We start from the raw sequence: 27,625 nt of genomic DNA, 5'->3' as shown, positions 1-27,625 counted from the left end.
AGAGAGAGAGAGAGAGAGAGTCTGTGGGTCCAGAAGGCTACTTCTTAAACAGCCTCTTGACTTCATATGATTTGCTGAGCCCCATTGAAGGGGGTATAAAAATCAAGGTGGAGCCATATTGCCCCCAAAGGCAGCCAGCATGAAAATGAATTGAGGCTGCAACCAACCTCTTAGAACACAGGGCAGCTCTTCTTCACATCCACAGGGTGGAACACCGGATAAGGGGATTACACTGTCACACCTCTGAACCTCAGCTTCCCTCCTCACCAGGCCTCTCTGTTCCTCAGCCTCACCCTCCCTGAGGCCTCTGACATGAACCCTGCCTTAGGCCTGCTGGGCCCTGGACCAGGATGCCAACATAGGATGCCTTCTCAAAGGATCGGCCACTAGAGCACATGTCCAGGTACACCCCAGGTTTCCTAAACTATGGATGTTTTTGAGGTCTTAGAGGACAAGGATTTTACTGGGTAGAACATATAAACAGAATACATGCGGGTGAGGATCTGTTCCTTCATCAGCAAGAGGGCTAAGGCTTCACTAGAAGAAATATAGGCCACTGCAATTACAAACCAAAAGGAAAGGACTTTAAAAGCCTCCGTGCATAGACAGCCCCGTGGTTCTCAAACTTGACTGTGCCTCAGAACACGAGGGCCAGATAGAATAGGTGATTGCCTGGGCCCCTCTCTGCAGTTGCTGATTCAGACTGTCGACGCACTTCTATATTTCCGTTGCTCTCCTATAGCACCCTGTTGCTGCTGCTCTGGGGATCATGTTGAAGAGTGACTGGTTTGTTTTTTGGTTTTGTTTTTGTTTTTTTAAGAGCCTAATTCATTTCATCCATTGGCCAAGCTGCCCCAGCAGGTAAGAGGTAAACTGGAATAAAAATCACACTTTCTCATTGCCCCTCCCCCCCGTGTGCCCATTGTATTGAACCCTCCTGCACTGCAACATGGTCCTGAGCAAAGAAAGCTGTCCCCACCCAGGATTGCTGATGGTTTTATCCACTCCTATGGGGAGACATGTCTGACTTAGAGCTGCCACTCAGCCATCCTGCACCCAACTGGGGAAGAGACAGTGCACCCTTAGGATTTCAGCATGTTTTCATAGATCTCTCTGACCCATACCTTCTTTGTTTTAGTCTGTGGTCCAAGGTTGACAACTTTGAAGTGCTGGGTGCTATCCTAGGTGCTGAGAAAGATGCCTAGACTGGTTGGTGAAAGGTTCCTTCTTACATTCAGGGGCTTTTCTCTGGTAGAAGAAGGAAAGAGAAGAGAAGAGAAGAGAAGAGAAGAGAAGAGAAGAGAAGAGAAGAGAAGAGAAGAGAAGAGAAGAGAAGAGAAGAGGAAGAGAGGAGAGGAGAGGAGAGGAGAGAAGAGAAGAGGAGAGCAGAGGAGGGGAGAGGAGAGGAGAGGAGAGGAGAGGAGAGGAGAGGAGAGGAGAGGAGAGAAGAGAAGAGAAGAGAAGAGAAGAGGAAGAGAGGAGAGGAGAGGAGAGGAGAGGAGAGAAGAGAAGAGAAGAGAAGAGAAGAGAAGAGAAGAGAAGAGAAGAGAAGAGAAGAGAAGAAGAAAAAGAAAAAGTAAGAATCAAGTTACTAGACTATGAAGAGGTGTAAAGAGAATATCTTGTATCTGTGTGGAAGTGGCACCTGTCGATAGTAAAATTGATGGCCTGTAGCTGAGGCAGGAAATAGGAGGTGGGACATCCAAGAAGCAGAAAGGATTCTGGAATAGTGCCAGTTGTGGGAGATTTACCAGGGAAGATATGAGGAGATGGATGCATGGTACCTGAGCACAGGTAACCAGTCACATGGCAGAATGTAGATTAGGATAAATGGGTTTAATCTAAGTTATGATCTAATCAGAGAAGATCCTAGCTATATGGCCAAGGTATTTGTAAATATATTTTGAGTCTGAGTCTTATTTTTGGGAGTATGAAGCTGGGAGGAAGAACCAGACATAACTTCTACAAAAGGAAATGCAGGAGGTGCCCTTAGGTACTTGCAGAAGGCAGAATAGGAAAGCATTTCTCAGCCTGTCAGGAAGGGGTAAGTATTATGGAGGACCCAGCCAGAGTATGGGAGCACTGAGTAACAAGAAGTACTGAGTAGCGGCACTCACTGGAGATCAGACGCCCTCCATCTGGCTTCTGTCCTCACAGTCCAGAGGTGCCATTACAAATCCTTCTCTAGATGTGGGGACACCTAGGTTCAGAATAGTCACACAGCTTGCTGAGGGTCACACAGCTTGCTGAGGGCCACACAGCCATCCAACATGAATTTTTTCTGACCCCAGAGCCACATCTAACATATGATCTTATTGCTCTTTGCCAGACATTGACAACTAGCACCTGCTGTTGGCCACTGAGGGCAGGTTTACCAAAGCACTGGATAGGTGTGGGGAACTGAGAAGAGTGGGAAGGTTAGGAGAGGGGCTTTGTGTGTTGTGACTCTTGACCCACAGTGTGAAGCATTGACACCTAATCAAGCGGTGCTGGGGCATCAGCGAAGGCTTCTGAACAGGAAAGGAATGCATGCCATAGTTACGTTTTAGGAAGCTGGGACAGAGGCATGTGTGTACCCTTGGCACAGAGAACATAGGGCAGCAGAAAGCAAGGGCCTGGCTTCGGATGGATTCGGGATAGATGTCATTCTCACTTCTGCTGAAGCAAATATTTGACCACTGACTACATGCTTGACCTATGCTGAAGTCATCCGATCCTCGCCATAACGTCCATATCAGATCTCTCCCTCTGACGTTTCTTTCTCGCTGCTCATGAGTCTCCATTTCTCCACGCTGAGTACTTTTCCTATTTGGGAACAGGACCTAAGACTCCCTGCTGAATATAACGGGATTCAGGGCTGAGAAAATGAAAGACCAGGCTGAGGCCTGGAGACAATCAGCAGCTTGTTCCATCTAGGAAAGGATGGGTCTACTGACCAGAGACTAGAGGGCTTTCTTGCACCAATGCCAAGAGCCCACTCTGGACCTCTAGGCCAGGCGGGAGGCCCTGCAGCTGTGGTGGGTGCCAGATGGCATCCCAGTCTCCGGGCTGCAGGGCGCCTGAGGACCCTGTGGTAAGCCGAGGCTGGCAGCAACTCCTCCCTCTGGCACTTCGGGTGCAGAATGACTGAGTGAAGGGAGGGCAGGCTGTGTAGGGGCAGGAATGTTGGTGTCTCAGCACTTAGCAGTGTGGGTTGCAGCTGCTCAAGCCAGCCCAGCAGACAAGCTGAAGAGGCAGCTGCCATATTCACCTTGTCAGAAAACAAAAAACAAAAAACAAAAAACAAAAAACAAAAAACAAACAAAACCCACACACACTAGCCTGAGCAGCCAGAGCAAAGGCAATGGAGCCTGATTGGAAAATGGTAGCATTGCCCAAAGAAACAAGGACCAGCCATGAGTTAGGAAACCCCAGCTCACTTATGATTTGATCCTTCTCTTTCCAATCATGAATCCTTGAAGAGCCTCTTTAATCTGTTCATGGATATACTCGTTTTCATCCTCCCTAGCCTCGACATATAGGGGCTATCTGTGAGTTAATGTGAGGAGAGGGGAATTGAGCAAGGAAGAGAAAAAAAAAAAAAAAGAAGAGAGCAGAGGGTAGGGAAGGGAGGGCCAAGGAGGAAAGGCCATTTGTAAGCCAAGGGGTTCTGTATATGCCATTTGAGCTGTAATCAGTAAAGTTAATATTATGTGGCTCATCTCCAGGGAAATATGGTGATACAGTTGAGCCTTTGCAAGAAATTTATTTGAAACCTGTATTGTCTCTGCCACTGCTCTATGAAGCTTAAAAATACTTCAAAAATGGTAATTCTTACATTTTCTTTCATTACTTTCTCTTGCATTCAGGGAGCATTGGCTGAGCAGGCATACTCCCCATACCTTAGGTCTGCAGGCCTCTGAAGGACCTGCCTCCTAACAGGAAGACCAATGTCATTCTACATCCTAAGCAGAGCAAAGATCTACTGTGCTAAGAGGGCTGAAGTCCCAGCAGCAGAAAGCTCTGGTTTGGGGTGGCCGATGCACAGGCTGATGTAGAGCTGTAGTGGAGGTGAGATTCCAGTTTTGGTGAAAAGCAGGGGCTTACCAAACATATAGCCATAGAGGTGCCTTCCCCGGGAGCAAGCCTCGAAATGCATTCTGGAGAGAAGGAAGCTGTGTGGCTATTGCAGTATCCGATCATGTCTGGGTAGAGGGGCCTGGGAAAGGAGTGGGCATCAAGCCCAAGGAAGCAACATGGAACAAGCCTGTGGGCTGTGAGTGCTTTCAGAGACTTGGGATTTCACTACAAGAGAAATGGGGTATCAGGAGAGACCTGAGCAAAGGTACGATCCAGGTTATAGCTGAAGAGAGCCTGTGTTCCTCCACTGGATCGTTCTTTGGGTTTGGCCACCCACCTGGTCTCCTTCCCTGACCTCTGGGTTTCTGATTTAGGTTTGAGATTGAGAATTCTAGAATTCTAGAATCACAGAGGAGCCCAAAGCGCCTCAGCTGAAAAGAACTCTGTAATCACATTTTTAGAGAGAGGCTTCTTCCCACCCCCAGTATTTCGCATGCCTTTTCTAGTTCCATGAAGGCCAAGCTTCCAGTGCTGCAGGCTTCTAATTTGTTCAAACGTTTTGTTCCATACATGATGGTACCTGAGGTCTTGAAGTTTATTACAATTCATTGGGTAAATCAAAAGGACCCTGGGTCCTGACTCAGCTACTCGACTAAGCATCAACTTAGTCATTCGGCTACCAGGGGAAAATATACTCCCTGTAGAGTGATGAGTTCCAGATGGCAGTGGTATGCCAAACTTACTTCTACCCCTTCACCAGGTCAGTGCTACGCCTCCCTGTCCATCCTCACTTCCAGTGAGCTCATTCTAGGAAATTATGGTCTGCTTCAGGACAGACTACAGTCACTCTGAATCAAGGTTTCTCTCTCCATGCATCAAGAACTTAATATATGGGCTGGTGAGCTGGCTCAGTGGGTAAGAGCACCGATTGCTCTTCCAAAGGTCCTGAGTTCAAAACCCAGCAACCACATGGTGGCTCACAACCACCTGTAATGAGATCTGATGCCCTCTTCTGGTGTGTCTGAAGACAGCTACAGTGTACTTATAATAAATAAATAATAAATAAATCTTTTTTTTAAAAAAAAAGAACTTAATATATATCAAGAAACCACACTGGCTCAGGGTGTGTGATAGTCTGCCCCACCAGGCTTTGGAGTTGAGATTCTCATGGAATACAACCCCCGCTTTTTAGATTTTAAAGGATTTTAGGGAGTAGATCCAAGGAATTACCCAAAAAGTTGCTTGGGAGTCTCTTATATAGAGAGATTATGGTCTCAGTGCCTAAAAGCCAGATAACAGGCATATTAAATGGAGCAGCTGAGTGGGAGAAAATTAGTACTGGTGAGGTGATGGGGCATGGTAAAAAGTCACTTTGCTGGAGATGCCACAACACAGAGCAAGCTGGACCATCTAAACAATGGAATGTATTGTCTTCCAGGCCTGACTCTAGATGCCCAAAGTCTGGGTGTGGGCATAGTTGGTTCCGTATGTGGACTGAGCAGGAAGGATCTGTTCCAGGCCATCTCCTTGACTTACAGGTGACATCTGCATATGCACATGGCATTCTCCTTGTGCACATGTCCTTATCTGTGTACAGATGTTCTTTTTAACAAGTTCACCAGGCACACTGGATTAGAGCCAACTCTGAATCAAACTCCTTAGGTAGTCTGAACAGACCTCATCTCCGATAAAGATCACATTCTAAGTTACAAGTGGTTGGGCCTCGACATAGTAATTTTAAGGGGACACAATTCAATCCATGACACTCAGCCAAAGTAAAAACAAATCAGGGGGTTAGATGGCTTAGGCTCACCGCCCTGATTCTATTTCAGCAACCTGTGCATGAGTGGAAACACAAGGTAAGCAAGGTAAAACAAAAAAAACAAAAACAAACAAACAAACAAACAAAAAACAAAACAAAACAAAACAAAAAAACCTTCTCCAGAAGTCAGGGGCAGAGGAAGATAGGAAAGGCCCACCGAGTGCCAGCCCAGTGCCCTTGATCTACTTCCCACTGTCTGTGGTTTCAGAGTCTATGTCTCACATTTGTATGCTCTCTCTCAACACCCTGGAAGAATCTGCCTATATTTGGGAGTCCAGGATGTACGTGTAGTCTGTGTTCTCAAACTCCCCTGAGCTGGGTGGGACAGTAGAAGAGATGCAGAAGGCATAGGTGGGGATGTGCGTTATGGCATGGTCTGTCCTTAGCAAGGTTCTAGGTGTTTTATGTTCATTGCTGACCTAGCACTATAGGCTGTTTTGAGCTTTATTTGCCAGTGATGATTTCTAACTACAGACCACCGAGGGAGATAGAAAGGACCAGCAATAGGCTTTATCATCTCATCTCTAAGAGCAGACATGTTAACTGAAAATTGAAAACTATACTCTAGTGCTAAGGCTTTGGCCAGGCAGCGTGAATACTGTCTATAATATGAGTATTATGGAAAGCTGAGGCAGGAGTCCTGTGAGACTAAGACTGGCTGGAGCTATGCAGTGAGTTCCATGCCCTTCTGGTCTACAGAGAAAGATTATGTCTCAAAAATTATCACTAGCTCCAATAGGCCTGTTGTTTGGTCGGTGGGCTAATAGACTCACTAGTTGAGTACAGACAAAGTAAAATAGGAAAAATACAACCAACATGGGTATAAAATTGCTGAAGTCTGTGTTCTTGTTTATAGTAGTCAAGGCACACATCTAACTTGCAACAACAGTGGCTCTTCCTTGTCTGCACAAAGATCTTAGTACCGTCTAACTTTGGGTTTATTTGTTCTGTGACCTTTAACTATCAACACACACCTTCTTTCACTCACACCGGAAGTGGAAGCGCATGCTTACCTGGACACTTGTCTCTGGCTCCTTCATGGAGCACACACTCAGCTCCTCCGTTCATAAGAGCCAGATCAATAACCTCCAAGGAAGTGGTTCCCAACCTCTCTAAGACCGGGACCCTTTAATACAGTTCCTCATGTGGTGGTGACCCCTCAACCATAAGATTATTTTCATTATTTCTTCATTACTGTAGTTTTGCTACTATTGTGAATTGTAATGGGAGTATCTGTGTTTTCTCATGGTCTTCGGCCACCCCTGTGAAAGGGTCATTTGACCCCCCTCCCGCACCCCAAGGGACTATAACCCACAGATGGAGAACCACTGCTCCAAAGTATATGTGGCTATTTTTGTGGATTTCTGTAGTATTTGTACCAACATAACACATATCCTCTTCTTATTCAAAGTAGTGTTGCCTGTATTGCACTGATTATTCCTCTTTATTATATCAATGTAACTATCTTGACTGATTTATTTTCTTGCTAACAGATACAATGTGAATGCAAATACATAAATATAGATATGCAACCCAACAACAGGTATACAAATGTAAACAAAAGGAGCTAGAAAATCAAGAAAAGGTATGGTAGAAGTTAGTATTTATTTCAAGTTATGTACATCAGTGCTGACCATGTCCTTCCCTTCTTTTTAATGAAATATCTCATCAGGCATGGGTTATACAGCTAGAGTCCCAGGCACTGTGGAAGCTAGGGTCGGTAGAGTGCATGAGCCTGGGGGGTCAGGGAACAGCCTGGTCCACACAAGATCTTGCCTCAGAAAACAAAATAATAAAACACTTCACTTGATAACTTGCATCTGTTAAATGATCTACCAAAGATAGTGCACACCCCTGCAGTTGCTTTGTTAGGAGCTTGCTGTGAAGTGCAGTGTCCTTCATCTATGTTTTGTAGATACATAAACTTATCTAGGATCACTGTCGTGTAAGTTATAAGTGACAGGCTCAGGGTCCTCACTGCAGCTTCTGGCTTCTGTTTACCATCCTGTGTTCCTTTCCCGTTATCTCCACCCCCTTTATCTCTGTGGCCTCTTCCAGCTCCAGGAGCTGGTAGAATGGAAACTCCTCAGGGCAAGTGCCCTGCCTGCTGGTTCAGGATAGTACTCTATTGTCTAGTACAGGGCCCGACAAGTCCCAGAAACTTACCACACAGCTGATTCCCACTGAATTGAAGTTTATGACTTATATACTGCTATGCTCTCAAGAGTTGAAGCTGCAAAGATTACCTGCTGGTAACTAGGCAATTGCTGCCAGGAAGCTGGCACACAGGGCCCGCCCCCAGCAGCAGAGCTTGTGTCCTTGAAGGTTCAGAGCTCTGTGTCATGGCTAAGTTCACCACCATCGGAAATGCAAGTGGAATGAATCTGAATGGCTGGAAGAGCCATTTCCAAATTCCATTCTTGATTTTTTTCTTTCCATAAGGACAACTCTACAGGATGATGGAGATGTGTTTCTTATCATTTAATCTGGGAATAAAATGTCCCTGGGTTTTTCCAGCCTGTTAGCACTTCCTTCTTGAAGCTTTGCTTTCTCAAATTGGTGAGCATTGACTTTCAGTTACAAAGTGTGCTATTTATTGGCGTGATACACTAATCTGATACCTCATCCATCAAGACCTTCTTACAAGTTACACCGCGCCTTGCCAAGAAAATCATTTCTGCAGCATGAAGAAGGAGGGGATTTCATTCCCCAAACATCCTGGTCATTCCACCAAGTCCTTCCAGTATCACTCTGGGACTGTCCACCCAACAATCTGTGAAAACAATAGGCTGCGAGGGAACCAGAAGAACCGGCTCATTCCTGCTCAGAATCACTCAGTGTTCATCATGAGTCCTTTAACCCATCCCATTTCCCATAGTACACTGTACCCCTCAAGGTTCACCATCAGGGCCAGCAATGACTGCAGCCATATCTAGAATTCCTGTGAGACATGCAGAACCCCACTAAGCTCCTGATATGCTCCCTTAGCTTGTGAAAATTAAACTCATCCTAGTGTCCATAAACTCTCCTTGAGTTGTGAATACCAGGCCATGTGCCTCTGTAAACCAGACCTCTGTGCAAGCTCCTTTCCTCCACCCTCAGTCTCATCACCACCTAATCTAGACTGGTTCATTTTCCTTCCTCACCATGTGTTTTAAAAAGCCCCAGTAGATGTTCAGGACCCAATACTAAACACTATGGGGTCTTGACTGTCCCCCAAGAATTCATAGACAAGTGTGTCATCTAGGCTTTAGTCAGTGAGCTTCTTTGAACCACAGTATCTTCATTTGATAAATGTAATTATCTAAGGCTGGTGTCAGGGTCAGGAGAGACAAAGCCTATGAGTCATAACACAATATACAGTGTTATAATGGCATCCTAATGTTTGTGGAGTGATTTCTAGAAGGTAATTGGTGAATCATCTCAGCTTAGGGTTTGCATCATAGCTAAGCCTAGCATGTTATTCTTCAGAAGCATTTGCCAGGTACTATTGTCTAAGCTTCAGCACAAGGAGCCTTTGACCCTGCCCGGTGTGGAGAGCATGCCCCTAGGGCATGTGTGATACAGACCAGGAAAATCCCAAAGGAAGGGATCCTGTTTGTCTGGAAATGGTCTCTTGTTGTGGGTGGTCTGGACACCAAACTTTTAAGTATGAATCAGGCCCCAACAATGTGCAAGGACCACAAGATGAGGCAGATCCTTCCAGGGAAGGAACACTCACACAATGCCTTGAAACATCTGGTAGGGGCTGCCTATTATATAGGAGGATACCCACAAGGACTCTGTGTGTGTGTGTGTGTGTGCGCGCGTGCATGTGCATGTGCGTGTGCATGTGCGTGTGCATGTGCGTGTGCATGTGCGTGTGTGTGTGTGTGTGTGTGTGTGTGTGTGTGTGTGTATCTTTAGCAGATGCTACTGGTTTATCTTTGCCCCATGCAGGTTCTACAGCAAAGTTATCCATGCTTCTGTGCAAAAGTAGAGAAAATGATAGTCAAGCAGTTCTGCCTCTGCTTGACTAGGCCTCAGCCACACAGCTTGACGTTTCAGGGTCTTACTGATCTTTCCACAAAGCTCTACCTGCCTCCCAGGAGTCTGTGGGCCATGGTAGTGTTTGGGAGGAAAAGGCTCACTATGTCAGGAGAGTCCCCCTTTTGCTCAGGAATCATTGTGACTGTATTACCACAATCCTGGAGTCGTCTCTACCTGCAGCACTTGCAGTGCCTGCTGTTTGAAAGGTTTAATTCTGCAGCCCCACTCACTGAGAACTCAGAGCCCAGCAGCCAAGACTCCAGAGCATTGCAAATGAGTAGGATATTGACACCTGAAGACAATTTGAGGCAGGGTTTCTCTGTGTAGCCCTGGGTGTCCAGAACTCAATCTGTAGACCACGCTAGCCTTGAACTCAGAGATCTACCTGCCTCTGCCTCCCAAGTGCTAGGACTGAAGGTGTGAGCCACCACCCCTGGCTGAAGACAAGTCTTACAAGTTGTGATTTAACCTTGCAGGGCTGTAGGGAATAGCAGTGGTGAAGCAAGCTTCACCTAGCGACAAGGATAAACCAAGAGAAAGAAAGCCACAGGAGAGCTGGGGCAGCTTTTGTGTTTCCACCTCTGCTGAGTTTGGCTTCTAAGTGCCCTGAGGACCAGCCTCTCTTCATATAGGCAGAGAGGTTTTTAAAAATGCATCTGTCGTGTTACAGGCCTGCACCCTTTTCTTCCCAAGTCTCCCTTTGCCATTTCCTTTATGGTGTTTTGTAACCAATCCATGGGCTCCTACACATTGCCCAAGCATTATCCTCTCTGCCTGAAATAACTCCCAATACTAAAAATGTCTTTCCCCAACCATCCAGTTTCCATCTCGTCCATAAGCCCAACTCACCTACACAGAGTAAAGGGTATGTTTGCTGCTACATTGGCGAGATAGTATGGGTATGGTCTGTCATAGTAGCTTACAAAAGTGGTGTGGACAACATGTGTGCATTTCCACAGAGACAAGATATCAACATGTCGTTCCTATTTCTTCCCTCTGGTTTTTCATTTCCCTTTGGACTACCACAATAAACTACAGCAGTGAAGATTTTACCGTTTAAAAAAAATTTTAAATTTCTATGAAAATTGAAATATTGACAGAAATTATCACCTGCAATCAACAACAGATGGTGTTTTGTTTTCAAGGACAAGCAAGCATATGTATGGTATACTGATATGTAGTCAGAGTTAAGAACAACATGTTATCTAACCTGTCAATTCCAATCAATTTGAAAACAATTAAGTGCTTCAAAGCAGAGGCTGGGGTAAGCAAGCTTCAGGCTAGCTGGTCTCTGGATGAAGAACCCTCCAGCCTCAGCTTACCTTTTTCCTGTGTGCCCTTCAGGCAGGGCACTTCCTCCCTGTAGCCTCAATTTTATGCAATACACAAGCTAATAGAGGATCTCTGCTGGTCTTTTGCACTAACTGTATTTTATTTTGAGGAAACATTACCTAATGGGAGGACTCAAAAAAAAAAAAAAAAAAAAAAAAAAAAAAGAACCCAAAGATCTTTCTAAATCTCTTGGCCCCTTTCCTCTTTAGAGTAACTTAGCTGCCTTGTGAGGTTCCTTGGGAAATGGCAGGGGCTCTTAGGGAAGCTAGCTCTCAAGTGAGGGATGAATGACAAGAGTAGATGAGCTTAGACTAAAGTTCCAGGATGGCTAGGACACGGAGCTGGCTTGAAATGGCATTTTATTGCCAGTAGAGTCAGACTGGAGCATTGATGTTTTACTATAGCCTCCGATAGCGGAGATGTGGGAAGTCCTGAACCCAGCAGCAGATGAATTCCAGTAGCGAGAACACTGAATTCAGAAAAGCAGAGGCTATCTCAAAGCCTTCTGTCTCAGCCTGCTGCCACTGCCGCCACCACAGCTGCTATTGCATCTACTGTTGTTTCTTCTTCTGCTGCTGCTGCTGCTGCCTGGAGAACGGCTCTCCTGATAATTTCTTCTAGAACCAGAGGATCTATTTTCACGGATCCCATTTCCTCATCTGTGAATAAAAGTTTGGACTAGATAAAGTCAATTCCACTCCAAGTCTAGCCACTAAAACGGATCATGAATTCAAATTTTATCCTACTTTCTGTTCTCGTGGTTTGGCTTCTGTGGGCCGTTTGCATAATGCCAATTATGAAGCCGTAAGGGCTGAGGAGATAGTTCCATGGGTAAGGTGCTGCATCAAAAAGCATACGGACCTGAATTTGGATCCACAACATCCAAATTAAAGCTGGGCATCTCTATAATTCCAGGACTAGTGACCCTGGAAGTCTGAAGCTTGCTGGCAGATCCGGAAGTTCATCAAGACAGACTGCCTAGCTGAATAAATGGGTTGCAGACAGTTCCTGTCTCAAAAAGAGGGGTGGTTGAAAAGAGGAGATAGGAAGACCCCTAACCTTCCCACAGGTGTCCACCTACACACACACACACACACACACACACACACACACACACACATGCACACAGATATGGACTATCTATACACTGTACACATGCTGTTGATGTTGACATTGGTGAGGATGGTGATGGTCATGATGCATTGAATATAGAGTTTATTTTTCTCTCTTGTGTGATGGAAATGTTTCAAGTTTGCAAAGTTTCTAGACCTTTACCTGTCCATCCACTGTGTCCTTTGTCCATGTGCCCTCTGTGCCAAGAAGAGTCATACAGCATTTGACCTTGCTGTTATAGCTCCAACTTTGCCTCTTAATTGTTTTTCTCTCATATATCTTATTTTTTCCACACTACTTTGTTTCTTTCTTTATTCTGTGTGTGTATGGGGCGGGGGACATGTGTGGTGTTTTATCATGTAAATTAGAGCCCTGAAATTTCCTACAACCATTATACCTATACCTTATACAGGGCCAGCCAACTGCATATAGGATATCATGGGGGGACTTTTTATTGCCACAATTACTCAATTTGAGTTGAATTTTCATTTTAGTTTGAAGCTCATTGTTGTCAACTACCTACGTTAAAACTAAATAATCCCAGTCTGTGATTACTCCATATAAATACATAGTTTTAAAATATATTTCGTTGGTCATAGATAAAGTGAAGTGTCATACATTAATTGCATGCCTAGCACTTGTGTAGGAACCCGTCCATCTATCCAGGCTCAATTCTCCTCTGTGGGAGACCCAGAGAGTTCCACCCAAGGTGGGGCATTGCTAAGCTGAGAGATAATCAAGCTCATCAAAGGGTGTGTCTTTTAATATTTACGGCTCCCACAGAGTGTGCTGGTGGTTCTTTGGTGATAATTACTTAGCAGACATCTTGTGCACTAGCAAGATTTGACTGTGAGTTGTTCAGAATATCAACTTTGATTGAAAAAAATGGGACTCAAGGTACCTACCATAGCATCTTAGGCCAGAAAGCTTTCATTTTCAACAACTCACCCTCAACTTTGATGTCATAGACATCATTTTCTCTTCAAGAAAAGGAGACAGATCCCCCATTCATCTGTGGAGGAGGTTTGTTCCTTGAAGAGCCACCTCAAGGAGAAGAGTGTTGGCTGTCGGGCCAGTCTCCTGAGTTGTTGATTCTCACTTCCTTGTTGTGAGAGCGTTGGCCAACCACTAAAACTTTTCCTGGTCTTCAGTTGCTTTGTTTATAAAATGGGGAAAATAATAACAGCCACTGCTTTACTATGTGGTTGTAAGGATTAAACGATGCTCAGAACAGTGTTGGACACAAAACAAGCACACAGGGTGCAGTCAGTCAGCTAACCTCCCCGAGAGACTGTCAATCATAGAAAAACAGCATGATGTGTTCTATGCCGAAAAAGAGTTATGTGATAGGGAAGAGATTAATTCTGAGGGATCACAGATGACTTCAGAAGTTAAGTTTCAATCAAGAAAGCAAGACATGAGGTACGATATAGACTTGTTGTTATTGAGCCTAAATCCACACAGTTGTACATGCTGGCTGATTAATTAATGTCAGGCTGTCATTCTTCACTTCATGCTTCACATGAATCAGAAAGGCAGACAGCTGGGAAAGGAAAGGGGGAATGGATTAGGGTGGAAGAAATCAAGGGCAGCCTGAGCCCCACCAGGACACCCCACCTCTGCTTCTCTGGAATTGAAAGCTTCTGCAAAAGAGGAGCTTGTTAGAATTGGAAGAACTATGAAGTGTCAGCTGATGCCACTCCTTAACCACATATGCCAGCCAACCAGGGACAACTTGTATATGACATGCTGACACATGTTGTCTTGCACCTTGCACCGGTCACATTCTATGTTAAAACATGGTAGCTTCACTTATGTATTCCAAATATTATGCAAACCATCTCCTATGACCAATAGCAATAGGTAACAATGCAGTGGAAGGAGGTTCTTGGAAATGCAGTTTGTTTGCCAGTAAGATCAACTGTACTTCCAGAGAGGTCTGAAACTAGGCCTGAAAAAGCACAGTGACCTGTCCTAAGCAGAAATGGGAAGGGTATTGCAGACCCAGGAAATGTAACATGCAAAGCACGAGCTGGTCAGGTGTATTCAAGACGTCCAAAAGTGGCTGCAGTGTAGGAATTGTTCCCCCTGATAAACCACAGAACTGGTTCAACATAACCATAATCACTACGGTTTGAGGAAGTGGATTGATCTACTCAGTGGACCCTAATGTTTTCACTAAATGAAGACTCAAAGACAGACTTTTCAATGCCTTCTAAGCTAATTATTGTCTCTTTCCTACTATTAAGGCAGTGAGAGAATAGCCAGGTTAGGAGCGCTGAACCCTGGAGACCTGGGGTTCAGTTCCAACCTTGCTTGGTGCTCTGTTGATGAACTCTAACAACCTCCCAATCTGTGAACCTCATGTCCTTCTCCCTAGAAGAGGGCAACTGACCTAAAACAGCAGTTAGATCTCCTGTTCCCTGGCAGTTACAGAATGACAAACCGGGCACTGTGGCTTCCTGGGAAAAGCATAAGCAGAAAATGTGATGCTTTTGACTTTTGACTTGACTTTTAACCATAGACCTTGGAAGCAGTACAGAGCAATGCAGTCTACTACGTTTTTGCATGAGGCCCAGACCTAGCTTGGATTGGTTTTTCAAAGCCAGTTCAAGGATAAGTCTTCTATGTCTACCCTTACAGCATGCTGGAAGCACCCGAGACTGTCAGGAAGTAGATATCAAACTTGTAGGATCTAGCCCCATGTTGATCCATTGGCTTATAGATCCATGGATGGAGAAATTTGAGGAGAGTGATTCAGACTCCAGAAACTGATTCTTCTGGACATTCTCATATTGAACTCTGTGCCTACAAGGATTACAGGATTGAATACTGGGGAAAGGGCTAGATGCAAGCCTAGGGCACCTAGGAACTGGCCTGAATTCCAAGGTGACAGCCACTTCCACTCAGCCTTTCAGTTGGATGTACAAGGAAAATATTTTCAACAGGAGTAATTCTAGATAAGGAAGTGGATCCCTACTAAAATTCTGGGCAAAATCAGACTGAGTCTTCACCTCCCTTGGCCTATTTCACAGAGATTTAAATATTGAAGTGCCTGGAAGCTGAGGTATTGTCCTCTGTATTTATTGTCCCAATAAAATGTCAATGCATTTACATTTTTATGTAAAATTATATTTTTCTAAGAAAAATATGGTTGTATTATGGTTATTATCTAGAATTGTGAGAAGTTTGAACTTTGGAATCAGAAGCTAATTTCAAACTTAACCTTTATTACTTAATACTTTTCCATAAACTTGGTAACTTATTTCTTCTCTGAAACAAACATAACATTGTTCACAGTGTCTTATTTTTTATTATAGCTCTTCAAAGAGACTATATGTGAGCCATGTAGTATGTGTTAAGTATTCAATCAATAAGTATTATTTCTTATTCTTCTTGAAGCTCAAAAAGTAATAATAATAATTCCTTGTTTGCAAATTTTGTGTTTACTGGTTGCTATCTACTGTCCTATGAGCAGTTGACAGGTAAACACAAAAAAGTTGATAAAAAGGATTATGTAATAAATAAAAACAGACTTATTGGCATTGTTGTAATTATTATTGTTATTATTGTTATTCATACAAATCACTAAAGATACTTTGTTCCCTGGTATTTGAAAGCAGAACTAATTTATCCTCTACCATGGGATAGATACCTACAGGAGTATCAATCTGAAGTCAGTTGTAAGTGCCACATAGTCTCGATTCCTTCAGTTTAGAGCTTAGCCAGGGCTAACTACTTTTGCCAATGGCAAGAACCGTCATTATCTTAGAGTCACTAGCAGGGAAATTTCAAACACTAATGAGAATGGAATTGAAACTGGGACAGGGATATACATTTCTTTCTAAGCATGGCTCATCTGGTCTACAGCCGTGACCAAGTAAAGACACAGTAGGATTATGTCACTAAATAGCCCTTAACCATAGACTGAAGAGCTAAAGGCCATCAGAGCTAATGAGCTCTCAGCCATCAAATGAATCTCTTCCTAGATGTGGAACCTAAGACTCAGGTTGGCACCCAAGTGGCTTGCCCAAGAGCTCCTATATCACGGTAAACCGGCTGTTATGCATGTCATGCCTCCTCATGGAGTACCTCATGCCACCAGAGAGCCTTTGCTGATTGACCCTGTAATTGTAGAAAATTCCTCTGACTTCTGAGTACCTATCTTTCCAGGAAACCAAAGATGACAAGAAGCGACTGTTCACATCTCATACAGACTGGTTAAGCCCAAGCTACAGCAAGCACTCAGCTCTAGAGTTGGGCACTATTCATTTATTATTAATAAAATCACCACAGTTTTACAAAGGGAGATGGCTTTTCATTGTGAAATGATAGGACATGAGTGTGTGTGCACGTGCACGTGCGTGTGTGCGCACACAGACACACACACACACACACACACACACACACACACGACTGAGTCAGAGATTAGCAGGCTAACATGTGGAACAACCCAGGATAAGTCATTTAACTCCTCTCAACCCCACTGTGGGCATTGGTCAGTGGAGGACTCTCTGATCCAGACAGTCCCACTGTAGGCATTGGTCAACTGAAGACTGTGATCCAGAGAATCATTAAGTTTCCTTCTAGGCCCAAATATATATTCTCCCACCCTCTGGTTTCCTTCAGTTTAGAGCTCAGCCAGGGCTAACTACTTTTGCCAATTGCAAGAACCTTTATTATCTTAGAGTCCCTAGCAAGGACATTTCAAACACTAATAAGAATGGATTGAAACTAGGACAGGGTTATGGCTGTCCTAAGGTTTAAGCATGGCTCACCTAGTCTACACTCGTGACCAAGTAAAGACACAGTAGGATTACTTCACTTTGAGCTTTCCACTTAGTGTTTTGGGAGCACTCCAGGTTTCTCGTCTCTCATTTTTTTTCTCAGGGCAAACATCTTCCCAGGGACCCAATCTGTGCACATTTATTGACTAACAGTGGTGAAAAGCCAGGAGAAGTTGATCCCTGCCAAAACAGAACACAGGTTTCTTGTCTTTCTCTCACTCTACCTTCTCTGGATCTGAAGATGGTGACGAGAGCTGAGTCTAAGCTAGGGAGTGGTAGGGACGGAGCCTGAGAGCCTCTGCTTTCTTGCTCCAATTTCCAGCTTCTGTTTTCTATGTAGGAGAATGCAACAAGTTTAGCAAGTGCTCTTCCCAGTTCATTTGAGAGCTATCATCCCACCCCGGACGCCTCTGGGGTTTTAGAGCCTCCAGAGCAAGTGGGATTGACAGATGAACTTCAGCAAAAACAGGGACGTTTTCAGAATTTTTTCCAAACAAGTCTTTGAACCTGAAGACCTTTGCTCACCTCTCCATGTTTGCTCCTCAAATGTTTAGCCGGGGCTTGCCTATTGTACTCCGCATCTGGGTGAAATTTTAACTGTTTCCTCCACAGTTTTAATTCCCATTTAATTCTCAGATGAGGGTGAACTCATCAGGCTGATAGTTAAAAGAAATCTGAGTGAATGTGTCAGCTTGTACTTGGTTTTTATAGATGAAAGATCCCTTGAGAGAACATACTAAACGGAGCCAGGCAGAGGTCAGGTCATTTGGACAATGTCAACTCAGCAGTCTGAGGGGCTTGGAGCATTCCAAGAGGAAATCGGGTGTCCCTCCTCCAGCTCTTATCCCTCACAAGCTGCCATCAATGCAATGCTAATTGCAGTCCTTGAGAATTAGCTCTGGATCTATTTATTGCTAGCTTTGAAAAAGGCTTTGAAACACAAAATGGGCATTACAGTGTGAGACATTTCAGTTGCAAATGGATTAAACAGGTGGTCTGCTTGTCAGAGCCCTGGGGGGGGGATATGGAGTAGGGATCCCTGAGTTGGGAGACAAACTTGGTTAAGGGTGCTTGCTTTGGAGACTCTGCTCTGAAAACCTACAGGACTCCTGGTGAACGGGCATGAAGTGTGTAGGACACTCTGCCAGCCCGAATGCAGAGGCAGAGATAAAGAAGCAAGAGTATGGTTTATATTCCCTTGGCTCCACACACTCCCCTGAGCAGGTCCTCCTACCCCCCAGCAACAACATACCAGATAAGCTTTAGATCCTTTGTAGGGAGTTCATAAGTAAGTGGCTGGCAAGTGAGTGCTCCTGGAAAGAGCAGAGAGGTAGCTGGACACATGGCTCAGTGGTTAGGTGTACATACAGCTCTCGCAAAGGACCTTAGATTGCTTCCTAGCACTCACACCCCTCTCTCTCTCTCTCTCTCTCTCTCTCTCTCTCTCACACACACACACACACACACACACACACACACAATTACAAAATAAAATAAATCATAAAAGAAAAATCAGGCAATTCCTATGTATAGAAGTTCATCAACAAACTATGAAGACCAAGCCAGGCAGAGCAAGGCAGGAAAATGGGGTTGGGGCAGCAAAAAGATCGAGAACTCCACATATCACATAATCTGTGACCTTAAATCAAGGTTACTGGGCAGTTCAGAAAGGCCTAAATTTGGAGGTAGACCCCTATGGCTCAAATTACCTCAGTAGCCATGGCCTTCTGTTTCCTGGTCTATCCTCCAGGCTGACCACCAACTTACTATGTAGCTAACAATGATCTTGAACTCTCAACCTTCTTAGCCCTTACCACCAAGTGCTGGGATGGTGGGCTTGCAGTATCACACCATGCTATTCCTCACATATAAAATAGGCATTCCTTCACGTGCATGTGAGTGTGCCTGTGTGTGTGTGTTTGTGTGTAGGCACATGGACAGGTGTAGGTGCATCTGTGTGTACTTGCATGTGGAGGTCAGAGGTAAACCTCAGGCATTGTTCCTCAGGAGCCATCCATCTTGCTTCTAGAGACAGAATCTCTCACTGGGACCCAAGACTCACCAATTAGGTTAGCCTGGCTGGCTAGCAAGCTCCAAGGAGTCAATGTCTCAATCTCGTCAGTGGTGAGAACACAAGCTCATGCCACTACACCTGACTTTTAAAACCTGTTTTTATTTTAACAAGGGGATCAAACTCAGTTCATCATGTTTGCAAGTCAAGTACTTACTTTACAATCCTTGGTATCTCCCCAGACCTATAAAATGGACATTTTGTTCAAAAGTCTCTGTTTTGTGTAGTTGTGAAGACTAAATTAAATAATATTTATGGAAAGTTCATGTGCTGTACCTGGCACAAAATAGGCACTGTATAAATATTTACTGCATTTTAAATGTTTAATTTAAATAAGATTTAATAGAAACCTTTGTTCCTTCTGTGTTCCCCAAACTGGATTACCCTGTCACCCACTCACAATCCCTACTTGTCACCAAGAGCAGCAAGGAGCACTTTATCTCTGGAGACAATATAAATTGGCTCCCGTATTTTTTCACACTAAGCAAAGGGATTTCAAAATGCTGGGAAAAGCCAGAGCCAAAATAAATTCCCCCAAACTCCCTCTCCAACACACACACACACACACACACACACACACACACACACACACACACGAACTTTTAAACCTTGGAAATCAGACAAGAGAAGAAAATGGGGGAGGAGATAGAAAACAAAGCAGGCCCCGCCTCCCACCGGCTCTATCTGCTCCCTTCACAAACACAAGGTGCGCTGTCAGAAGTGCCTTGGGCAAAGTTTGTACTTTGCTTGAATTCTCCCTCGTGTTTACCAAGGTAATAAACCGGTCCTCCACTGCTCCAGGTGTAAAGCTATTATGAAAAGGCCTATTTGTCTTTCACCCCACCTCAGATGCACCGTTCTTGGACACTGTGCTCTGGAAGAGCAGTGAGAATTTATCTACAGAGATAGGCACCCAGACTCAACCAGGAGTTGCTCCGCTCCTGGTTCGGAATGCAGGCAGCCCCTGAGAGCTGCAGGAGGTCTCCCTCTTCCTTTTCAGACACCTGCATTTGTCCCCTTTTCCCTGACAAATAACCCAACCCGTCAGGCACTTCGCAGGCACCTGTTTAGACAATTCACATTTTCCTGATCGCTCCACACTATCTTTTCCAAAACAGCCCATTGTCAGCACACTATGTTCAGTTCGACCAGTGCAAGTAGGTAAACGAAGTAGCGACAGACACCTCAGCCTTAAGGCCCTGCCTGAAAACGTCCAGGAGCTTCCACACACATACCCCCCGCAGAGGTTGGTCACACCCCGCTCTGTTATCTGAGGCCCAGGCAGAGTGGGAGGAAACTTTCACCCAAATCTCTGACGGAGCTAAATGGCCTGGAACCCACTCAAAATCGTCGGTCGACCAAAATCTTGGCACTCCAAGCAAGAAGGAATGTATGGAAAAGGGCAGGCTTGGAATGCCAGGGCCGTTAGTCTAGGCAAGTGGGAGAGCTTCGGGGATGGGGGCGGGAGGTCAGAGAGATGGTGCTGACTTCAGACCCTTCTGGCAGACCACCCAGAAACACAGAAGGCGCCCAGCAGTACCACGCCACTGGACTCCTTAGCTTCCAACACAGGCAATTCTGTCCTGACTACAATCTGCCATCCCCTCCCAGCATTGGATCTTCTGGGAGGTGATTCTAATTCCTTCATAACATAAAGTGGGTTCTCATATTTCCTGAGCCCTTCCTAGGTGAGGGAGCTTAGCCAGGGTGGGTGCGGGGTGGGTGTAGTCCATTGTAAGCACTCAATAAATATCTTTGAACCATGAACGAATTCCACTATTGTTGCTTCGAAAATTATGTTCTCACAAGGTACTTAACCCCTGAGAGCTCAAACGCGAATACCTACAAAATGAAAATCACAGTGGGATCAAGGTGTGAAGAGAGCACCTTGCAAACGCTAGCTAAACCGAAAAGAACTCGGACAGTTACAAGGCAGGGCACGTGACTGGATGTGGCGGGCAAGTGACTGGATGTGGCGGTCTCGTGCCTTCCCACCAGGCTTTCCACTCAGTACTCACCTTATACAGCCTAGAAACTTAGTATCACACCCATCCACTGAACAATAATGAAGCACCCAGTGTGAAGCAATGCATAAAACATTTCTGTCTTTGTGCTGCCCAGCGGATGAGGACTGAGAGCGGCAAACAGAAATCCCATGGGGAATCCGCCATTCCTGAGTGTCTAATATTCAATCATGCACACGATACTCACTGAGGGCCAATCGTTATACCGGTGACCGTTCTCAGCGCCCAGAATTCTTTGTGAGACTAAATTAATGAGTCAACACAGTTTACTCCTCGTTCCTGTGACAATCCTGGTTAGGCATGCCAGCTGCTGTGGTAACTCCACTGCACTTAGTCATTCAGGGGCACAACTTCCTTTCATCTTATGGCTCCACCATTCCCCAGGGCTTTGTCATTGCCCGGCAGAAGGTGAAACTCGTAGGAATGGGCATGGGAGGTTTTCAGAGTCAGGCTGAAGGCTGCATTATACACTTCCACTAGAGTTCCATCAACTAGCACTCAGGTATATCTAACTACAAAAGATCCGAGAGGATTCTCCTTGTTCCCAAGAAAACACAGGTGTTGGGAAACAGCCACCTGATGCTGATTTCAAAGACTGACAGGTCAGCCAGTATTCCTGCTCTCAAAGGGCTTTCCTCTGGGGTGGGGGCCAGGGGATATGATAAGCAAGGAAACATATAACAAGAGAGACCACCTCCAGTAATGTGGAGGTAATAACACTGGAGTGGTCAAGTCCTTTTAGATGGGGAAGGGTATCTGACATCTGACAGATGTTTGACTGATGGGGTGCCGGCCTGAGGACAGACACTCACACTTAATTTGTGAAAACAAATTAAGAGACTGCAAAGGGGCATGCCCTGAGAGGAGCCACCTGCACAGTGAGAACTCAGCAAAGGGTAGCTTGCCCTGCTGTGGAAGAAGAGATACCACTGAAGAAGAGCAAAGAAGATAGGGAAGGACCATACTGCAGAGTGTTATAGAAGCCAGGCTTTTTTTAAAAAAAAAAAAAATTTTCAAACACAAATTATGTACGTATACCCACTTCCACCTACACAATATATCCATTAACTCATCCATTGCCCGTCTCTAGCTTTATCACAAATCCAGGTTCCATATCAGTAGGCTTCTAAAGAGGAAGCCATGTTAGGATGTTTAGGAGGACAAGCCAACAGGAGAAGCCAAGGAGTCTTTCCTTGTCCACTTCAACAGAAGGGCTTCTTCAGCTGGGCTCTGTTCCCCGTGTGGCTCCTGCTCCTGCTGAATAGTCCCACCATGGTCCAGCTCTGTCCTCTGTCCTCCAATAACATGACCTCCTTTCTTTGTCCCACTGACCTAACCAAGTGCCAATGGACCAGCAACTGTTCTTGCTAATACCTGTACTGGATTTCTCATCTGTGTAGCCAAGAGCTGCCTGCAACTCCCTCTGAGTAGACATATGAAATGGCTTCAGTTCCTTAGCTGGACCCTAGTGACCGATGCAAAGTATATGCTTCAGGAAAGCACCTCATGGAGGTGCCAGCCTAGTAGGTGTCAGTCCATACTCACTGAATTGGTTTCTTACCGCCGATGCAACCATCCACGTTTATTATTGTGCAGTTCCGGGTATCAGAAGCCTGGATCCCACAGAGCTAAAATCCATGGAGTGGTACTGGAGAATCTGCTTGCTAGAATGTACGGGCTGCTCCAGCCCTTGGTACACAGTCCTCTTGCCTGTCTTTAAGTAAGCAATGGAGGTGGAATCATTATCAAGATGCCACTTCTCTGCTTTGACCCTGCTGGTTGCTGTTCATGAATGTATGAATCTAAGGACACTGGTGTTACACAGATGAGCCACAAATATTCCCATTTGAAATCAGCTGCCACAGGCCTAATTCAACCTGGAGCTTTACTTGACCTCTGCCATGTGAAATAACACTTTCATAGGTCCCCAAAGTTAGGACAAGGACATCTGTATGGAGCATAATTCCACCTGCAGAATCACTAAGCTAGAACGCCAGAGGGGTCAGAGGGGTTTGCTAGAGGAGACAGCAGCATGGCATTGTACGAGGAACATATGAAAACCTACATCTATGAGCTGAAATGAGAATAGGGACAAGAGCACTTTGGTCTCTTGGGTCAGAAAATCTTTTTTTCTGGAGAGGCATGAAGCATGAAGCATGACTTGCTGTGGCTAAGTCCTCGGCGCATGCTCTTGCTTGCCATGCCTGGGATGTAATGGTACGACACGGCTCCTGTTTGTCTCTCACTCAGGATGGCACGTAGGTTTCTTGTTTTCCCAGAAAAAGGGTTCATTGTGGAAAGGGGAGTGGGTGAAGGCAAACTGTTGGCTGCCACACGTGAGGCCCATCAGTTGCAATTCAGGGACAACTGGAGTTGACGCCGGCATTCCTTCCAAATGTAATCAAACGCCTCCTGTTGCCAGACGATGTGTTATTCAGTGGGGATCTGGTGAGGGTTGGTGAGAATCTGAGATGCCTTCTGTAACTTTATCAGATGGGTACTGGGAGGAGACTGAGAACAGAGGGGGACTTACTTCACTGGCAAGTTAACTTCCTAACTGTTGTAATTTGCAAGAGGCCCTTGTCACTGGCTGTTGAGCCAGGGATCTATGGAGAGGTGGGAAGCTATTACACACTGGTGAGAGAGTAAGCCATGGATGGGCAGGACCCACAGCACATACTTTCAAAAAACACTCTGCGCTCTGCTCCACCATTTCTGTGTGTCAAGGATAAGTTCAAAGAGGACAGAGTTTGGGTAAGGATAGATAGACTGGCTTTCTCTATTTTGAGCAGCCTTTATGGAAATGACTTTCTTAATCTGCCTCATTTGAGCTGGAATTCACACACACACACACACACACACACACACACACACACAGAGAGAGAGAGAGAGAGAGAGTTACCTAGGCAGAATAAGATGAGGAAATCTTTGTCAACTGATCTGTACAGAAAGGAATCTCTGTCTTTGGGGGACTGAGCTAGCGGTGGTTGTTTTAGTAGCGACAGCCAAGAGACCTCATGTCTATCCTCTGAAGCTTTATAAACCATTCCTGGGTCCTGGGAACCTGTCAAAAGAATCTTTGGGACAGACACCTGTCAAAGGAACGTCTTGACTGGGTACCTCCAAACACTGCTATCAGTTGGAAACATTTTAAAGAAAGATCTGCACTATAAAATTGCAGTTAAGCAACATGCAGATGGTGGCATAATTGCATCTTATCAGCATAGATATATTGCATTAAAAATGTGTTCCGTTTTTACAGGCATATTTTGGTTCCTGAGAATTTTGGAGGAGGAGGGGCTATTAACTCACTCAAAACTGGACAATGGCAAGCCAGAAACCCAGGAAAGGGTAACATGACACATGGAAGAGAGCTGGGGTTGGTAGGGGATTGACTTCTTGCTGCCTACCCTTTGGTACTCACTGGATTTTATACCTGAGGTATGTGTTAGCTATAAAAAGAATATTAAAATTTTAATATATAGGATCAGTATAATTCCAACTTCACAAAAGCAGATAAAACCAAGGAAACTACAATGGAATTTAGATTGCACTCAACTCCCTGTAATGGAACTGTCTCAGCCATAAACTGGGAGATACTTCCTACATCTTCCTCAACAAACAATAATAATAAGTAGAGCTCTTTCAACGATTATATGTTATGACTCGACCAGTTGGGGTAGACCAAGGCTGGTTGTGATGCCATCGTCTGCTGCTCAGGCTCACGTGGGTGAGACAGTCTCTGCCCACATGCTGTTTCTATCTTCCAATTTCTATCCAGTGTGCTGGTGAGGAGAATATGTTTCTAAACCTGATCTGTCTTCAACCAGCCGTAGTGAAATGTTGTGAGTATCTTGTCCTGGGCTATGGCTGGATTTGCCATAGAAGGCCATTCTACGTCACCATCTGTCTATCGGCAAGCTCTTTTTAGTTTAGTAACATCTACATCTCTTAAGCATTTGATAACTCTGGGCCCTCACTTTTTTGCTTAAGCTATGTGCTGGGGTAAGAGGGGAACTAGAGGTGATTCCATATGAGCTATTCCCTTCCCCTGATAGAGTCCTAAGGGAGGCACCAAATATGGGGTTCTACTCTGGTTGATTCTCAAAGTGGTAATGCCCTTCAAAGGAACCATGACCTAGGACTGTCTGAAGCAATAATTCCTTCTTTGATTCACCTCTGGCTTCTCTATGACCTCTACCAAACTGCTGTGTGCCAAGTCACTACGTTGAGGATATTTTCTGTCCCAAGTAAAATAGTGAACAAACCAAAATGCTATCGGGTTTTTAGGAACCTGAGCTTGGTACTACTTTGGAAGGGGAATTCACTGGGAAGGTCACATTTGCATAGATTTTGAGGGGCAGGTGGCTTTTGGCTAACAGAAAGAGGAGCAAGGGTGACCTGAGAGTCAGACACGCTGGGTGAGGATGCACTTGCCTGAACTTCAGACTACATGTGCAATATGAAAACAATTACTCCACTAATCCAATCCAAGAGGCTGCCATGTAGCCAAGTGGCACACTGGGTGGTATAGCCACATTTCTACTGTACAGTTGCCCATAGGCACAGAGCTAGAGAAAGCAGGGCCAAGATACACATGCAGGCCTTTGAGAGGAGAATCCTCCACCGCTATTCGAGTTTGCATGCAAAGGGTAAAAACAGCCCAGAAACAGAAGCACCCACAGCTGTGGCTTATATTCTTCCTCCTGAACCTGACCTGCAACTCCAAAGAATGTGACACTCTAGTTTGGCTGGATGTCATGGAATAACCTGATCCTGGCACTTGGGAGGTGGAAGGAGGACAGTTATGAGTCCGAGGCCTGCTTAAGTCACGGTGTGAGATCTTATCTCAAAAATCAAACAGTACCGGAAAACGAAGCAACAGGAAGAAAAGAAGGGAAGAGGGACACAGCTAACTGCCGAGCATCCTGAACAGCCTCTAGACTGCTGGTCTGTTTGTTAAGACCTAAACAATATGGCTCCTACCAGAGAACCCAGCCCCGTTGGGCCTGTGGCATTAAGAGAGCCCTCTACCACAGGCCTGACTGACCAGAGCAAGGGCCATCTTATTCCAAAGAAACTTGCAGTTTGTCCAAGTCCCCTATCAGTTCTGAGGATCTCAGTTACTGAAGACATAGCCACTTAGACACCCTGCCAGATGACAGGCTTCCTGAGGAGAGAGGGAACACAGAGCCAAGCTACTCCCAGGTACATGGACAGTCAATTAGAACTCTCTTGACTTTGTCTAAACATATGGTACTTTCTTTGAGGAGCTTCAGTGTATACTGGAGAAATGCAAAGTAATGCCTACAACAGAAAAAAAAAAACCTTATCATTGTTTGTTTTTATTATTTCTGTGAGAGAACCTCTGATGTCACCATTACTATTCTTGATGAAACAACAACAAAATTAAAGGCCCAGAAGTAAAATATCTAGGTTTTTCTTTGGTTTTTGGTTTTTGGTTTTTTTGCTTTATCAGGATAAAAACAACCAACCTACCTACCAACCAAGCAGCCAGAACAACAACAACTACAACAAAAAGCCCCACACATTTGTTCTGTGTTGTTACTGTTTAATCCTATTATGTCTTCCCCACCCATACCTCTTTGTCTGCCTAGCAACCATGTAGTAGTATGTGAACATGAGGGAGGATGGGAGGAAGGATTCATGGAGGAGAAGAATTATATCTGCTGGATTCATGTGGATCCTGAGGCTCACAGAGGCTAGAAAAGCTGAAGAGGACCACAGCCAGTCAATGCTAATGTAGAAGAAAGCTCCTGCCTGCAGATCTCAGGCATTCTACCTATCCTGGGCTCCACCGCCACAAGAGCTGGAGGAGTCTCTGTGCCTGCTTTCCATATCCTCTCCCCCACCATGTTCACCCTGAGCTCATTCATTTTAAGGGGTCCATCCATTTGGGTTGGTAATACATCCAAAACTTGAAGTTCTCAAGTAGAGGCAATTTCTTTGTCAGGGAGCATATGGCAGTTTCTGGAGACATACTGGAGTACCCCTGTCGGTATAACAAAGAGGGTATCACTGGGAATATCAAAACATCTGACACTGCACAGAACAGAACAGCAACCCACAACAAGAAATCATTGCATCTCAGCCAGCATCAATGCGCAGTGTGTAGGAAACCCAGGGCAAGAATGAAGAATAGGCCATCACACCCAACATCACAGGCTGATAGAAAGCTGTGTCTCCTTTCGAGAACAGTGATGACTATTTTGCCAACAGTTTTCCTTCTACTGTAAAGGTAAAGAAAGAAGGAAGACCCAGTGGAAAGAAACAGCTGCTCAAGGTCTCTCACATAAGCTTCATAGAGAAGAGCAGCCTATTCCCTCACCTCAAGCTGAGACACCTCCCCAGGCTTCTACCCCCCCCC

At 45.0% G+C, this 27,625-nt stretch overlaps 2 long non-coding RNA genes across 6 annotated transcripts in view; both read right to left on the bottom strand.

Annotated features, from left to right (window-relative positions):
* The window catches only part of LOC116085758, a 127,312-nt gene that overhangs the window by 39,815 nt on the left and 59,872 nt on the right, over positions 1–27,625 (bottom strand). For 4 of the 5 annotated variants that reach the window (XR_004116703.1, XR_004116700.1, XR_004116701.1 and 1 more), the window contains exon 6: positions 11,585–11,901. The exons of the other annotated variant lie outside the window; for it this stretch is intronic. This is a non-coding gene — a long non-coding RNA (uncharacterized LOC116085758). Of the gene's footprint in view, positions 1–11,584; positions 11,902–27,625 lie in introns of those variants that run through there. 5 annotated transcript variants of the gene reach the window in all.
* LOC116085759 lies at positions 17,668–18,581 on the bottom strand. The gene is made up of 2 exons (XR_004116705.1): positions 18,395–18,581; positions 17,668–17,798 (listed from the first exon to the last, which is right to left on the bottom strand). It is a non-coding gene; the product is annotated as an uncharacterized LOC116085759 (long non-coding RNA).

Source organism: Mastomys coucha, unplaced genomic scaffold, assembly GCF_008632895.1.
Source record: "Mastomys coucha isolate ucsf_1 unplaced genomic scaffold, UCSF_Mcou_1 pScaffold12, whole genome shotgun sequence".
In the NCBI taxonomy this organism is placed as follows: domain Eukaryota; kingdom Metazoa; phylum Chordata; class Mammalia; order Rodentia; family Muridae; genus Mastomys; species Mastomys coucha.
Note: the sequence above shows the minus strand (reverse complement) of the source record. Positions and strands in the feature narration are given on the sequence as shown.